The 14,536-nt window shown below is 42.4% G+C and overlaps 1 protein-coding gene across 2 annotated transcripts in view; it reads right to left on the bottom strand.

Annotated features, from left to right (window-relative positions):
* The window catches only part of FAM168A (family with sequence similarity 168 member A), a 173,055-nt gene extending 161,288 nt beyond the window's left edge, over positions 1-11,767 (bottom strand). Inside the window, exon 1 of one of the 2 annotated variants that reach the window (XM_036258313.1) lies at positions 11,500-11,767. The gene's annotated coding sequence lies outside the window, so the exon portion shown is untranslated. The remainder of the gene's footprint in view (positions 1-11,499) is intronic. The other variant, XM_036258311.1, reaches the window with a different exon arrangement.
* Between the last annotated feature and the right edge of the window lie 2,769 nt (positions 11,768-14,536).

The raw sequence follows: 14,536 nt of genomic DNA, 5'->3' as shown, positions 1-14,536 counted from the left end.
TAAGAGCATCCGCAGAAAATGTCAAGATTGAAAGACATGATCAGAAGGCAAATCAAGATCATAATGTCGATTCAGCCAGGGACTGACGTTTACTGTGAAAAATATATCAGCCCAGCATTCCTTCAAAAGGTATGTCTTTAAGAAAAAGCAGTCTGTATCATCAGAAAAACAAGCATATTCTGAAAGGACACAAACAACTGCCTAAATGGAAGGAGGAGGGAGAGTTGTGTTAGAGCTTTACAAACCAAGGTGTTCTTAGAGCACCTTCATTCAGAGATCAATCGCCCTTTATAACAAATGTTAAACTTTTACATAAATAGAGAAGTTTGACAAAAAAGATTCTGTGCAACTGTTTTCAATACTAAAGATATGCTTAACTGCCCAAGGAACTAAATTTTATAATAAATAAAACAAGAAATATAAACTTGCTTTAGTCTCTTTGCTTATCAATATTCTACAACTTCAAGTTTGATTTCTGATAACATACCAGAGATTGTCAAGCTATGGCATGCATACCCATGGCCTGTTATTGTATGACCTGTGAACTAAAATTTTTTTTTTTTTTTTATCCTCACCCGAGGACATTTTTCCATTTTTTGTACAGATAGAGTGGGAGGGAGAGAGAGGAAGAGAGAGAGAGAGAGAAACATCAATGTGAAAGGGACACATCGAGTGGCTGCCACCGCACGACCAACCAGGGCCGGGGACAAACTGCAACCGAAGTACGTGCCCTTAGCGGGAACCGAACCCGGGTCTCTCCGGACCGCAGGCCGACGCTCTAACCGCTGAGACAAAACGGCCAGGGCTGAACTAAAAATAAAACATAAGGAGGGAAATGGGGGGTGGGGGGACACGAGGAGGGGGGATGAGGAGAAAAAGAAAAAATAAGAGACTGTATGTGGCCCACAAAGCCTAAAATATTTTTTACAGAAAACATTTGCCACCCAGCCAGTGTGGCTCAGTGATTGAGCTTCGACCCATGCACCAAGAGGTCGCCAGTTCGATTCCCGGTGAGGGCACATGCCCAGGTTGTGGGCTCAATCCCCAGTGGGGGGCATGCAGGAAGTGGCCAATGTTCTCTCTCATCAATGTTTCTATCTCTCTCCCTCTCCCTTCAAAATCAATAAAGAAAAAAATTTGAAAGAAAAACATTTAGAAAAAAATAAAACATTTGCCCAAAACCCTGAACACACCATCTTAATGTATTCTACTTTTGAACCTTGTGCTATACATCATCATCATCATCAAAGCCTTTGTCAATCCAACTAAATTCTAATAAAACCTACATCCATAAAAACACTTACCACCTTACTCCTCATTAGAATATCATACTACTGGTTTGACATTCATCCTTACTAAGTGCAGTTTAAAAACTAATCATTCACAAGATATCCTCCAGGAGGAGTTAGGACTATAAAGATACATAGGACACAGTCCCTGTCCCCAAGAAACTTACAGTTACGTGAAAGAGCAAACAGTTTATTTTCCTAAAACAGGGCAAATACCATTAACAGAGACATGCACTGGATGCTCACTGTGAACAAAATAGGGACACTTATGACAACCTTCAGACCTCTGAAAGGTATCTTAGGGGAGATGCACTGAACCTAGAAGGATGAATAAAAAGGGAAACAGCATGAGGAAAGGTGTGAAACTGCAAGATATCTGTAGAAACTACATGCTGCTCAGTATTACCAGTAATGGGAGATCAGAAAGGAGGAATACATAGGGACAAGTCACAGAAAGCCTAATATGTAATGGCAAGGAGCTTATACTTCAGAGCCAATGAAGAGATTTAAGGAGGGGAGTGACACAGACATTTAAACCTGTTGGGTAGATGTTCTGGCTGTTGTGTAGAATATAAGTTTACTATATGGGTGATACAGGAACCAGTTAGGAGGCTAGTGCACTCGTCCAGGTGAGGTTCAAGTCTGAACTAAATTGGTAAATAGTAGGAAAGAGGAGATGAATTGCAGAAATATTTATACAGATTTATTCTCAACTAGGAGAGAAGGGAGAAGAGACTAATGGCACAGATTCACATCTTGAATGACTGGATGGATGGTAGTACCTTTAAGTTAGGACAAACTTATAGAAAGAGATGATTCTAACTTTTTGTGTGGGAAGGGGTACAAAATGGGGGAGGTAAGAATAAGTAGATGGGGAAAATAAGTTCTGCTTTGTACATATTGAGTTTGAGAATCATCTAAATGAATGTATATGGATGGCCAGTAGCCAATGAGGTATACAAGTCTGGAGTTCAGAAGAGGTTAGAACTGGAGACAGAAATTTGAGAATCATCAACATATAGGTAGCAGTAAAAACTAATAGAATAGGAAAGACTACTGAAGGAAAGAATCTTAAAAAGTCAGTGAGCTAAGAAGCCAACCCTAAGAAATATCAACATTTACTGAGAAAGCAGAATCAATAAAGATCTCTTCTTAAATTTCTGCTAGTTTTAATAGCTTCAAAAATCTCTTCCTGCTAAACAACAAACTAAAAAGAGCAAAAAGCATGAAATATGTTCATTAGAACACTTCATCTAATGGGCGAAGTAAAGATTAAGGAATTCAGCCCTGGTCAGTTTGGCTCTGAAGTTAGAGCCTTGGCCCGAGGACCTAAGTTTGCAGGTTCGTTTCCCAGTCAAGAGCAGGTACCTGGGTTGTAGGTTTTGATCCCCAGCCTGGCCAGGGTCTTGCCGGAGGCAACCAATCAATATCTCTCTCTCACATTCATATTTCTCTTTCTCTCTCCCTCCTTCCCTTCCACTATAACTTAAAATCTATGGAAAAGTAGGATTAACAACAACAAAAAAAAGATTAAGGAATTCAGTAGGGAAAAAGGGCTTTCCAGGTGGAAGACACAGCATATATAAAGAATAAAAGCATAGCCCTGGCCTGTTTGTCTCAGCGGTTAGAGCGTTAGCCTGCGGACCAGAGAGGCCCGGGTTCGGTTCCCGCTAAGGGCATGTACCTCGGTTGCAGTTTGTCCCTGGCCCTGGTTGGGGTCATGTGGGTGGCAACCACTCGATGTGTCTCTCTCACATCGATGTTTCTCTCTCTCTCTCTCTCTCTCTCTCTCTCTCTCTCCCTCCCTCTTCCTTCCTCTCTCTCTAAAAATCAATATAGGAAAAATAAATAAATAAATAAATAATAAATAAAATAAAAAGATAATACTTTTTTAAAAAAGCATAGCCCTGGCCAGTTTGTCTCAGCGGTCAGGAGAGCATCGGCGCACTGACCAATGAGACCCGGGTTCAATTTCCACCAAGAGTACGTACCTCACTTGCAGTTCGTCCCCGGCCCTGGTCGGGGTTGCACGGGAGGCAGCCAGTCAATGCGTCTCTCTCGCATCAATGTTTCTCTCTCTCTCTTCCCCTCCCTCTATTCTGTCTAAAGATAAATGGGAAAATGTCCTCAGGTGAGAATAAAAAACAAAGAATAAAAGCAGGACAGTAGAGCCCTGACCGGTTTGGCTCAGCAGTTGGAGCATCTGACCCTCAGACTATAGGCTTTTGGTTCAATTCCCAGTCAAGGATATGTGCCTGAGTTGTAGTTGTGATCCCTGGCCCTGGTTGGGGTCCTTCAGGAGGCGATGGATTGATGTGTCCCTCTCACACTGGTGTTTCTCTCTCTCTTTCTATCTCTCTCTCTCCCTTCCTCCCTCCCACTCTCTCCATAAATCAATGGAAAAAGTATCCTTGGGTGAGGACTACCAAAAAAAAAAAAAAAAAAAGCATGACAGTACAACACATTTATGTATTTGCTTATTTGGTTTTTACAGTAAGTATACATGCTAGAAAGGCCTTTAAAAAGGTACAAAGCAAGGCCAACAAGAACACTGGGAGGGAACAATCAAGGAAGACTCTGTTGTTAAAAAGAGGAACCATTTTTAACCTCTCCTTTCTCAATACATCCACAGACCCTTCAGGTCTCAATTCAAGCATTAACTCCTTCAAGTATCTCTCTTTCTGCTCCCCCAGGCCAATCAGGCCATGCCGACCTCCATCCTCCCCATGTCCCTTGTCCACAACCCCAATGCAGCATTTATCACACTATGCTACAATTATCTGTGACATGTCTGTCTCCTCACTAGGTTGACTATAAGCTATAAGTTCCTTAAGAGCAGGGAATTTTAATTTTTGTATCCCATACTCCCAGCACTCCCTTACTATCATCTAATAATCACTCAATAGATATTTGTTGTATAGATGTTTTAAACATATCTGTCACCCTTAAGACTACTAGCTCCTTAGCCTTGGACTGCATTGCAATTGTGGATTTATGTTTCTTTGTTCTGTTTTACCTATAATATTAAAATAAAATTATAATACAAATGTAAAATGAGTGAGGGGAGTTGCAGCTCAGGAAAATACTGATTAACAAAAGAATATCTTGGAAGAAAGAATAGCTGTAAACAATTCATAAATAAAATAAAAATAATAATTGTAGCCCTGGCTGGTTTGGCTCAGCAATTAAAGAGTATTGGCCCAGAGAGTCAATGTGTCCCTCTCACGTTAATGTCTCTCTCTCTGTCTCTCTCTCTCTCTCTCCTTCCCACTCTATATGAAGATATTTGAGAAAATGTCCTCGAGTGAGGATTAAAAATAATAACAATAATTATAGCTACCATATTAAACACAAACTATGTATGTGCTAGTCAATGTTCCAGGTTCTTTGTCCTTCATATCTCTTTAATACACACAACAACCCAACAATGGAGTATTATCTCCCTTCTACATATGCACAAATAATTCATCTCACTTTGTCTCTCTAATAAGTTTCAGGTAGAAAGCTAATGAGAAAATAACTATGTATGTTTGTATACTGCATTCTCCACTTCAATAGCTTCATTTTTGAGATACAATTAATGTGGATCCAGGCTTCATAACTTCCCTAGGAGAAAGTTCTTTAACACCTTCTATGTCCTACTATATCCAACGATCTTCAAGTTTCAAAGGAGAAACTGAATTGACCATGTACCCCCTCCTCCACTGGCAAAACTCTTCAGAAAGGCAATAAACCAAATATGGCAGGCGTTTTATCTCTGTGTGGGGTGCCATCCTGATGTGTTTTGTAAACTAGGAGGAAAAAAAATTAAAAGCTAACATTTATATAGTCCTTTACAGTTTAAGAAGTATTTTCACATTTATCTCATCTGAGCCTAATTTTACAGATAAGTAACTGAAGTACCAACAGATAATTAATAAATTTGGATCTCAAATCTCTTGGACAAAAAATTCTTGATGTTTAGGTTGCTAAGCTTTTGATATGTGTAACTGATATGTATACTATGTATCCTATTCATAGTACTCTGTACAGCAGATAACAGACCCTCCTGAACAATCAGGTAAGAATCAATGTACCAGACTATATTTCTGCAAAAAGAAAGATGCACAAAAATTCTGACCAAAAGACTTATCAAAACATTACACAAAGCCCTGGCCAGTTTGGCTCAGCAGTTAGAGTGTCGAACTAAGGTCCAGAGAGACCCAGGTTCAGTTCCTGCTGGGGGCACGTACCTTGGTTGCAGTTTGTCCCGGCCCTGGTTGGGTCGTGCTGGTGGCAGCCACTCAATGTGTTCCTTTCACGTCTATTCTCTCCCTCTCCTTCTCTCTCTCTCTCTCTCTCTCTCTCTCTCTCTCTCTCTCTCTCTCTCTCTCTCTCTCCCTCCCCCTCTCTCTTTCCCTTACACTCTATCTGAACAGAAAATGGAAAAATGTCCTCAGGTAAGGATAAAAAAAAAAAAAAAACAAACATGACATGAAGCTCTAAGCTGGTATAACAAAGAATTAGTCTCTAGCAAATAAAGAAGTCCTGCCAATGAGAGAAAAGCTCTAAGACAATGCTTTTTCACAGCTCACAAAGGCTGCTACTACTACTCCCTCCAATTTCTATTTCCAAATATGATAGATCCACACCTGGATAATCTGATCACCCATAAATGCAAAGTGGCTTCCTCTTGCTATCTAGGTTACAAAGTGTTACTGGGGCCCTGGCTGGTTTGGCTCAGCAGGTAGAACGAGAGCATTGGTCGTGGGTTCAATTCCCAGTCAAGAACACATACCTAGGTTGCAGATTCGATTCCAATTGATGTGCCTCTTTCACAATGATGTTTCTCTCTCTCTCTCCCCACTCTTCCCTCCCTTCCACTCTCTAAAAATCAATGGAAAAATATCCTCGGGTAAGGACTAACCAAAAAAGAAAGAAAGAAAGAAGTATTGCTGGATAATGGGACTACAGACAATACTTTTGCTCCCTTTTACTTTTTTGTAATTTCCATATTCCACCATGAGCATATGTTATTTTAACAGAAGAAATAAAGCTCTTTTAAAATTAAAAAATAAGAATAAAGCAAGTCACATTAAGAATACTTACACTATAATTCTTTTTACATAAAGTTACAAAAGTAAAAAAGATATCGTTTAGGACATGTACTTGTTTGGTAAAACTATAAAGAAAAGCAAGAGATGGCTTACACAAAATTCAGGAAACTGGTTACTTCTGAGGGAGAAAGAAGGAGGGAGATTCAGTCAGCTAGGAAATTGCTAGAGGCTTTAAAGGTACTAGAAATCTCCCTTTTGTTAAGCTGGTAGCAAAAACAGGCCTTCAACTTATCATTCTTTAAGTTGAAGATGTATGTTATATGTACTTTTATACATATGGCTTAACAATTTGAAAAAGATTCAACAGGGCTGAGGAATCAGAATTTGGGGAGGCTGTAACCCAGACTCTTCTACTTACGGACTATAATCTTAAGCATGTCATTTAACCTCTCAGAAGAGCTTTTTTTTTTAATCTTTTTTTTTTATTGATCTTGAGAGAGAGGAATGGAGAGTGAGAGAGAAATAGAAACATCAATAAGAAAGAACATCGACTGGTCGCCTCCAGCATGCCCCTACTGGGGATTTGGCCCACAACCTGGGCATGTGCCCAGACTGGCAATCGAACCAGCAACCTCTTGATGCATGGGTCGATGCTCAACCACTGAGTCACAAGGGCCAGGCTCTCAGAGGAGTTTTTCCTTCTTGTTTTATATATGAGAAAGCTAACAGCTAACATGTTTAGTACTTTACTATTTAAAGTTCCTATACTACAGTACAAGCAAGCAAATATGTAGATAAACTATGAGATGATAATACAAAATAATATATCCTTAATAAATAGTAGAACATCATAATACTAAGAACTCAATGATAGGACAAACAAGGCTATTCACATTCTAGTCTTCCTATCTAATAATGGAAGCAACTAATATTTTTTAATGTGTACTATGTAACACACTGTATTAAATGCTTTCCATAGTTTATTCTGTTTAATCCTCAAAACAACTTATGAGATTAGGTATCTTAGGCCCACTTTATAGATGAGACCATTGTGTCCAAGGTCACACAACTAATAAATGGTGTACAAACCTCAGAACCACACTCTCCGCCACTACATTAGTTTTGCCTCACTTCTCTCACTATTTTTAAATCATGTCTCTCTCACTATACTGAAAGCTGTTTTTTGTTCATTTTCATTTCCAGTGGCACTTAGCAGGCAATAAGTAAATAAATAAATATTTCATATATGCAGAGTTTTCATGACATAAAGTTATTTCAGGACATTAACTGATTTGTTCCCTTAGACAGCTTTGTGAAGTATGAAAGATTTCTTAACCATATTTAAGTGTACGATTCAGTGTAAGTACATTCCCAATGTTGGACAACCATTACCACTAAGTATGAAAGATCTTTCATGACTACCGAAACCACTCAGCTATCAAGTTCTAGAATGGGGATTTGAACCCAGGACTCTTGACCCCTGAATTCACAGGCTATTCATTTTATCAAGGTGCCTATCTACTAATACCTCTTTCTGCTCTCCCCTTCTCACCAGAATATTGGAAGAATCAAATGAGGCAAACAAAGGTACTAAACCACTTTACATTTCTATAGCACAGGTGACCACAGTTGTGAGGATGAAGTAGGGGAATCCACCAAGACATTTCTCCCAGGTGATTACTTTTCATTCTGAGCTTTCGAAAGCTACGGCTTTAAAAATATAAATATCTCACCTCTATATCAAGCCTGCAGATCCACAAAAACAATGTCAGAACCCCAAGGTAAAATTATGAGGAGATATGATTGCATTAATTAGATTATACTCTCACCGAATGACTCAAACCTGATTTTTTTTGTAATAAAGAAAGGTTCCTGCCCTGGCTGGTTTGGCTCAGAGGTTAGAGCGTCGGCCTGCGGTCCAGAGAGACCCAGATTCAGTTCCCTCTAAAGGCACATACCTCAGTTGCAGTTAGTCCCTGGCCCTGGTTGGGTTGTGTGGGTGGCAACCACTCAATGTGTCCCTTTCACATCGATGTTTCTCTCTCTCGGTCTCCCTCCCACTCTATCTGAACAAAATATTGAAAAATGTCCTCGGGTGAGGATAAAAAAAAAAAAGGAAAGGTTTCTAATTTAAAAAAAAAACTTTCTTCTGAAAATAAGTCTAACCTTCCATCACTCTGCCTATCTTGGAACTATTAAAAAAAAAAGAGCATTCTAAACACTGGGTATTTTAATATGCTCAACTGTGAAAGCCAAAGAAAATTTGTTTGTGAGCTGAACTCTGAAGCTTAAACAAAAAAAGAATGATTTTGATCCAATGGTGCCAATTTCAGTCTTTTTAGATCCCTCGCCATTTTTTTCTCAGTTTGAGCTCTAAAATCAACAGCCACTTCTTTAACATATCATAGTTAATGCAATTAAGTCCAGAAAAGTGTTTCCCTAAAGATATTTCTTCCATGGCACATCCTCTCTACCTTCTAGCATCACCATTCTGCCATGAGAATAAGCATATTATTAAACTTTAAATAAAATTGGAGATATTGTTTCTGTAGTTAATGTAATGTGTCTACTTCAATGTCATCCCCTAAAAAATAAATAGAATGATTCTATATGGTTGTTTTTTTTTTTTTTTTTTTTATCCTCACCCGAGGACATTTTTTTTCCATTTTTTGTTCAGGTAGAGTGGGAGGGAGAGAGAGGAACAGAGAGAGAGAGAGAAACATCGATGTGAAAGAAACACATCGAGTGGCTGCCACCCGCACAACCAACCAGGGCCGGGGACAAACTGCAACCGAGGTACGCGCCCTTAGCGGGAACCGAACCCGGGTCTCTCAGGACCGCAGGCCGACGCTCTAACCGCTGAGCCAAACCGGCCAGGGCTTTTCTTTTTTTTTTGATTCTATATGGTTTTATCCACACCTGATAAAATTCTGACCACCTGAATTCCTTCAGAAGAAAATTCAATCTATAGAAATATAGTCCAATTATTATAAATTTTATCAAGTAATGTCAAAAGAGAATCAAACTCCATCAATACTAAACCATCTTACCAATGAATATTTATGACATTTCTGTATTTCCTGTCCTCTCTGTTTACGTAAGTAGTGGTGCCAAGATTCATCTCAGGATTATTAGCCTGCAATACAATGATGGGCCTAATTGCCTTGCAAACCAGGACACCAATAGATGGAGTCTTCAAGCAATCAATTTTAGGAGGAAAAAAAAAAGGCCTAAGCTTTTTCTGCATACATGCATGCTTCTTGACTAGAAAATAAATTCAGCCTCATATTTTTCAGTCTCATTCACCAGTTCTCAAGCAAGGAATGCTACCCCAAGCCCATCAAATCTATTTAGTTACAAATTCCAGTACTAATTTTTAAACGCACCAGGGAGAAGGCAGAAAGGAGAAGGCCAGAGACATCATATTCTGTCACATTCCAGTTTTATCTTCTCCACCTTTAGTTTGGGATTGGGTTTTTTCTCCCAACCTTCTTGTTATATGAACACAGATATACCTCATTTTACTGCACTTTGCTTTATTGCACTTCACAGATGTTGCAGTTTTTACAAATTTAAGGCAAGACCTTCCACCAGCAAGAAGATCACAACTCACTTGATTGCAATACTCGCTTTACTATGGTGATCTGGACCCAAATCGCACTATCTCCAAAGTGTATGCCTGTAAGAGAAGACATTCTCCCCTCCTTAATTCTACCTTAACTGAAGACCCTCTTAACCTCACCCTTTGAGTTGATTTACTTCCAAATATACTAACATAAATGAAAAGAAATAAAAAGATTAAACTAACAGCTTAAGATGTCCTCTAGGAAAGAGAATCTTTAATGTGCCTTCTCTCTCCCCTACAAAGTCTCATCTGATTACTGTCTCTCCCAAACCACAGCCTCCAAAGCTGTCTACTTAAGTCCAACCACTAACCCTCTTCTGTCTCTATCAAAAATCCTTCCTTTTCATCCAATCCACCTCTTCCCAGCACTGTTCACTGGCCCTCTTCATCCTCTCTGCCCCATTCACACCAACTCCATATTTCCCACTCCTTAAATAACCCCTCTGCCACCTCATCATCAGCAATCACCTCTCCTGTCCTACCAGTTCACCTCAGACATTCTTTCTCCTAAACTCCCTCTGCCACCTTGACCAAGGGACATTTTCTTCAAGATACCATCCCCCAACCTGGCTCACCACCTGCCACTATTCATTCTTTCAGTTGAGTCCAGCTCAGCAGCGTCTTCTGTGCCCTTTGCCTTGAACCTGCACCCAAGGAGCAACCAATGCCCCTTCCAGTGGTTCTAAGATCACCCTAAATTCCATCCCACTGTTCCCCCTCCCAATTTCAATCCTTGTCCGCCCATTTGAGGACCTAATTTCTAATGCGCGCCCCCCTCCTGCCAGATCACCATTACACTCCCCTCATTGAAAGTCCCATCCCCATCAGCTCCTATTCAAACCTCCATAAACACTCCCCAGGAAAACCCCAAATTCTACCTCCTCTGCTCTCCTAACCCACGCTACTCCATAAGTCTCCACAAATTCCATCACCCCTAGATGACAAATGCCCACTTCAAGCCCAGGTTTTAACCCATGCCAAGCCCCTCATCCCCAGCTCGTACCACCCCTACAAGCCTGCCCTAGGTCCACCCCAAATTCCACCCTCCTTAATTAACACTCCCCAAGAGCCCTATCCAATCCTGCTATCCCACTCTCTATTGAAATTACCCCCTACCCCACACCCCAGCTCGGATCCCAAACTGTCAACTCCTCCAAGCCAACCCCAAATCCACCACCCTCATTCAGTCCCCTCCCCCATTAAAAGCCACCCCCCTCCAGCCTCATCATCCAGCTTGCCCAAAACCATCCCAAATTCCACCCCAACCCCCCAACCCCACGCTCCTGACTCAGGTCTGGTTATTCCTCACTGGAAGTCCCCTTCTCGGGTCGCCCCCCCCAACCTGCTTGGGTCCCACCCTCACCCCACCCCCAGCCCGCGCCCGGACAAGTCTCCCCTGCCAGCCCGCCGTTCCATCGCGACCTCAACCCCCTTCCCTGAGCCCGCGCTCCGCAGCCCCCACTCTCATTCTCCCCAGTACCACCGGCCCAGGCTCAGGGCGAGTGGACCCGGGTGGGGGGTGGGGGTGGGGGTGGGGGGGTCTCCTCACCGGCGAGCCGCTGCAGGCGAAAACGGCGGCGGCGGTGGCTGAAGCGGCGATGCCCTTGTCTTCTCTGGAGGCTACAGAGGCGACGCTCTCGCTCCCTCGCCTGTGTCCAGTAAGGTGGCGGATGGCGCGCAGGGACCAGGAGCCTCCTCCTCCTCAGCGACTCCGCTCTGAATCCTCTGCAGTAGCAGCCGAGAAGCCCGACGGGTGGGGGAGGGGACGCTCCGCTGCGGGCGAGGGAGGAGGAGGCGAAGGGAGGGAGCCGGGGACCTATAAGAAGGGCGGGGAAGGAGGAGCCGGCGCAGCGCCGCGCCGCGACACGTCCCACAGCTTCAGCGAGCTGGGACCACAACTCCCGGCATGCCTTGCTCCGGCCCGCGCGCGGCCTACGCCGGCCGCCGCGCGCCGGAGGCCGAGGGGCAGCGCCCACCGCGGTCACTGACAATGGAATAAAGCCGACCATCCTGGGGCGGCTTTTGTAGACTCAAAGACCACATGTGGGAGTAGTTAAGGCGCCCCACGGCCCCATCCCCAGGTGGCGATGTTCTCAGTATCTCCAACTTCTTTAGGCGCGCGCGCGCGCGCACCCCCTCCCCCCACACACACACTCCGCCGCTTAGGCTGACGGACTACATTTTCCAGCATGCGCCACAGTCTCCCGCCTTCCTTCTCCGGTCCCTGCGAAATGCTGGCAGACGCAGTTCACAGTTCTGCCTCCATGTTAAGAAAAGAAGTGAAAGAGAGGAAAAAGGAAAGGAATATGCCACCCCACCAAGGACAGGCCTAAATGGATTAGATCACCTGTGAGACTGCTCTCTTCCCCATCCCCATTGCCACTGTCTCACAAAACTAACGCAGCAGCTTCCTCCTGGTCTCCCTGCAAATCCAAGGACGATTTGGCAACTTGAATCCAAATGTAAAAAGGACATAAATCTTGACTCAGCTCCATTACTTTCTAAATTTTACCTTCAAAAGACCAACGGACAATTTGGGGGCGGGGGGCGGGAATGAATGCATGAAGTTGTTGTATAGGGGGAAAACGGAAATGTCCATCAACAGGGGCTGATTGAATTATATACAAACAATGCAGTGCTAAGGAGCCATTTAAAATAATGATATAATGACATGTATCTATTCAATGACATAAAAAGCTATTCACATTTTATTCTCTAGGGAAAAATTGATTACAGAACAGCATATTTAGAATGGTCCAACTTTATAGGAAGTTTGAGACAATATTCTGTATTCAGAGACATTTCAAGAAAGATGTGTCCCAAAATATCAGTGATTATCCTGGAGAAAAGGGTGTCAGATGTAAAGTAATTATACACACACATACACACACACACACACACACACATATATATATAATATATATATATACATTTTTTTTTTTGGTATGTGCCCCTGGTGGGAACCGAACCCCGGACTCTCTGGTCCACAGGCGGCCAACGCTACAATTGCTGAGCCAAACCGACCAGGGCAGATGTAAAGTAATTTTATTTTATTTGTTTATTTTTATTTTTTATTTATTTATTTTATCCTCACTCGAGGACATTTTTTCAATATTTTTTTTGTTCAGATAGAGTGGGAGGGAGAGAGAGAAACACCAGTGTGAAAGGGACACATCGAGTGGTTGCCACCCACATGACCCAACCAGGGCCAGGGACAAGCTGCAACTGAGGTACGTGCTCTTAGTGGAGACTTAACCCAGGTCTCTCCGGAATGCAGGCTGACACTAACCGCTGAGCCAAACCAGCCTGAGCATAAAGTAATTTTAATTTTTACATTGCCTGAATGTATAAAAGGAGCACATAATTTTTTAAGCTATAAGACTATTCTCAAAAATACAATTTCCATACCCAACAACAATATCTTTTTATTGTTGTTGTTAATCCTCACCCGAGGATATTTTCTCATTGGTTTTTAGAGAGAGTGGAAAGGAGGGAGAGAGAGAGAGAAACATTGATGTGTCTCTCACAAACCAGGCCAGGGATCAAACCTGCAATCCAGGTATGTGCCCTTGACTGGGAATTGAACCAACACCCTTCAGTGCATGGGCCAATGCTCAACCACTGAGCCAAAATGGCCAGGGCCCAACAACCATATCTTTGCTGCTTAAAATCTTTTGATGGCTTCCTATTGTCCTCAGAGGGGGTTCAGGACTAGACCTGTCTGGTTTTTCTGGGAGCTCAACATTTCCACTATTAAAACAAATAATGGTGTTTATTTAAAATTCATGTAAGGCCTGCCCTGGCCGGTTTGGTTCAGCGGTTAGAGCATTGGCCGGCGGTCCAGAGAGACTCGGGTTCAGTTCCCGCTAAGTGCATGTACCTTGGTTGCAGTTTGTCCCCAGCCTTGGTTGGGTCGTGCGGGTGGCAGCCACTCGATGTGTCCCTTTCAAGTCGATGTTTCTCTCTCTCTCTCCCTCCCACTCTATCTGAACAAAAAATGGGAAAATGTCCTCGGGTGAGGATTAAAAAAAAAGAAGAAGAAATATAGGGTGTAATGAGTAGACAGGTTGAATGAAGGTTTATTTGATGACTGATAGGATTGGCCGGTTTGGCTCAGTGATTGAGCATTGACCCATGTACCAAGAGGTCGAAGGTTCGATTCCTGGTCAGGGCACATGCCAGGTTGTGAAACCGATCCCCAGTGGGGGAATGCAGGAATGTAGGAGGCGGCCAATCGATGTTCTCTGTCATCAATGTTGCTATATCCCTCTCCTTCTCCCTTCCTCTCTCTCTAAAGTCAATAAAGAAAAAAATAAAATAAAATTCATGTAAAACCATTACATTAGAAGGGAGAATTTTCTTAATTTTCATTGTGTCTTCTCAAATTTTTTCTTCTTCTGGTCTTTCCACACCTTTAGCTTCATAATCTTCCCTAGAACATATTTTAGGCACACTGATTTTCCTTATATCTGAATTCTTACAGCAGTGATCTCTAATCTGCGGGCCAGAGATTACTGTGGGGAGGGGAGTGAGTCTGGAGGAACAGAGTTATTGTGAAAGCTCTACAAAGCTCTACTAAAAGCATT

Source organism: Molossus molossus, unplaced genomic scaffold, assembly GCF_014108415.1.
Source record: "Molossus molossus isolate mMolMol1 unplaced genomic scaffold, mMolMol1.p scaffold_m16_p_13, whole genome shotgun sequence".
Lineage (NCBI taxonomy): Eukaryota > Metazoa > Chordata > Mammalia > Chiroptera > Molossidae > Molossus > Molossus molossus.
Note: the sequence above shows the minus strand (reverse complement) of the source record. Positions and strands in the feature narration are given on the sequence as shown.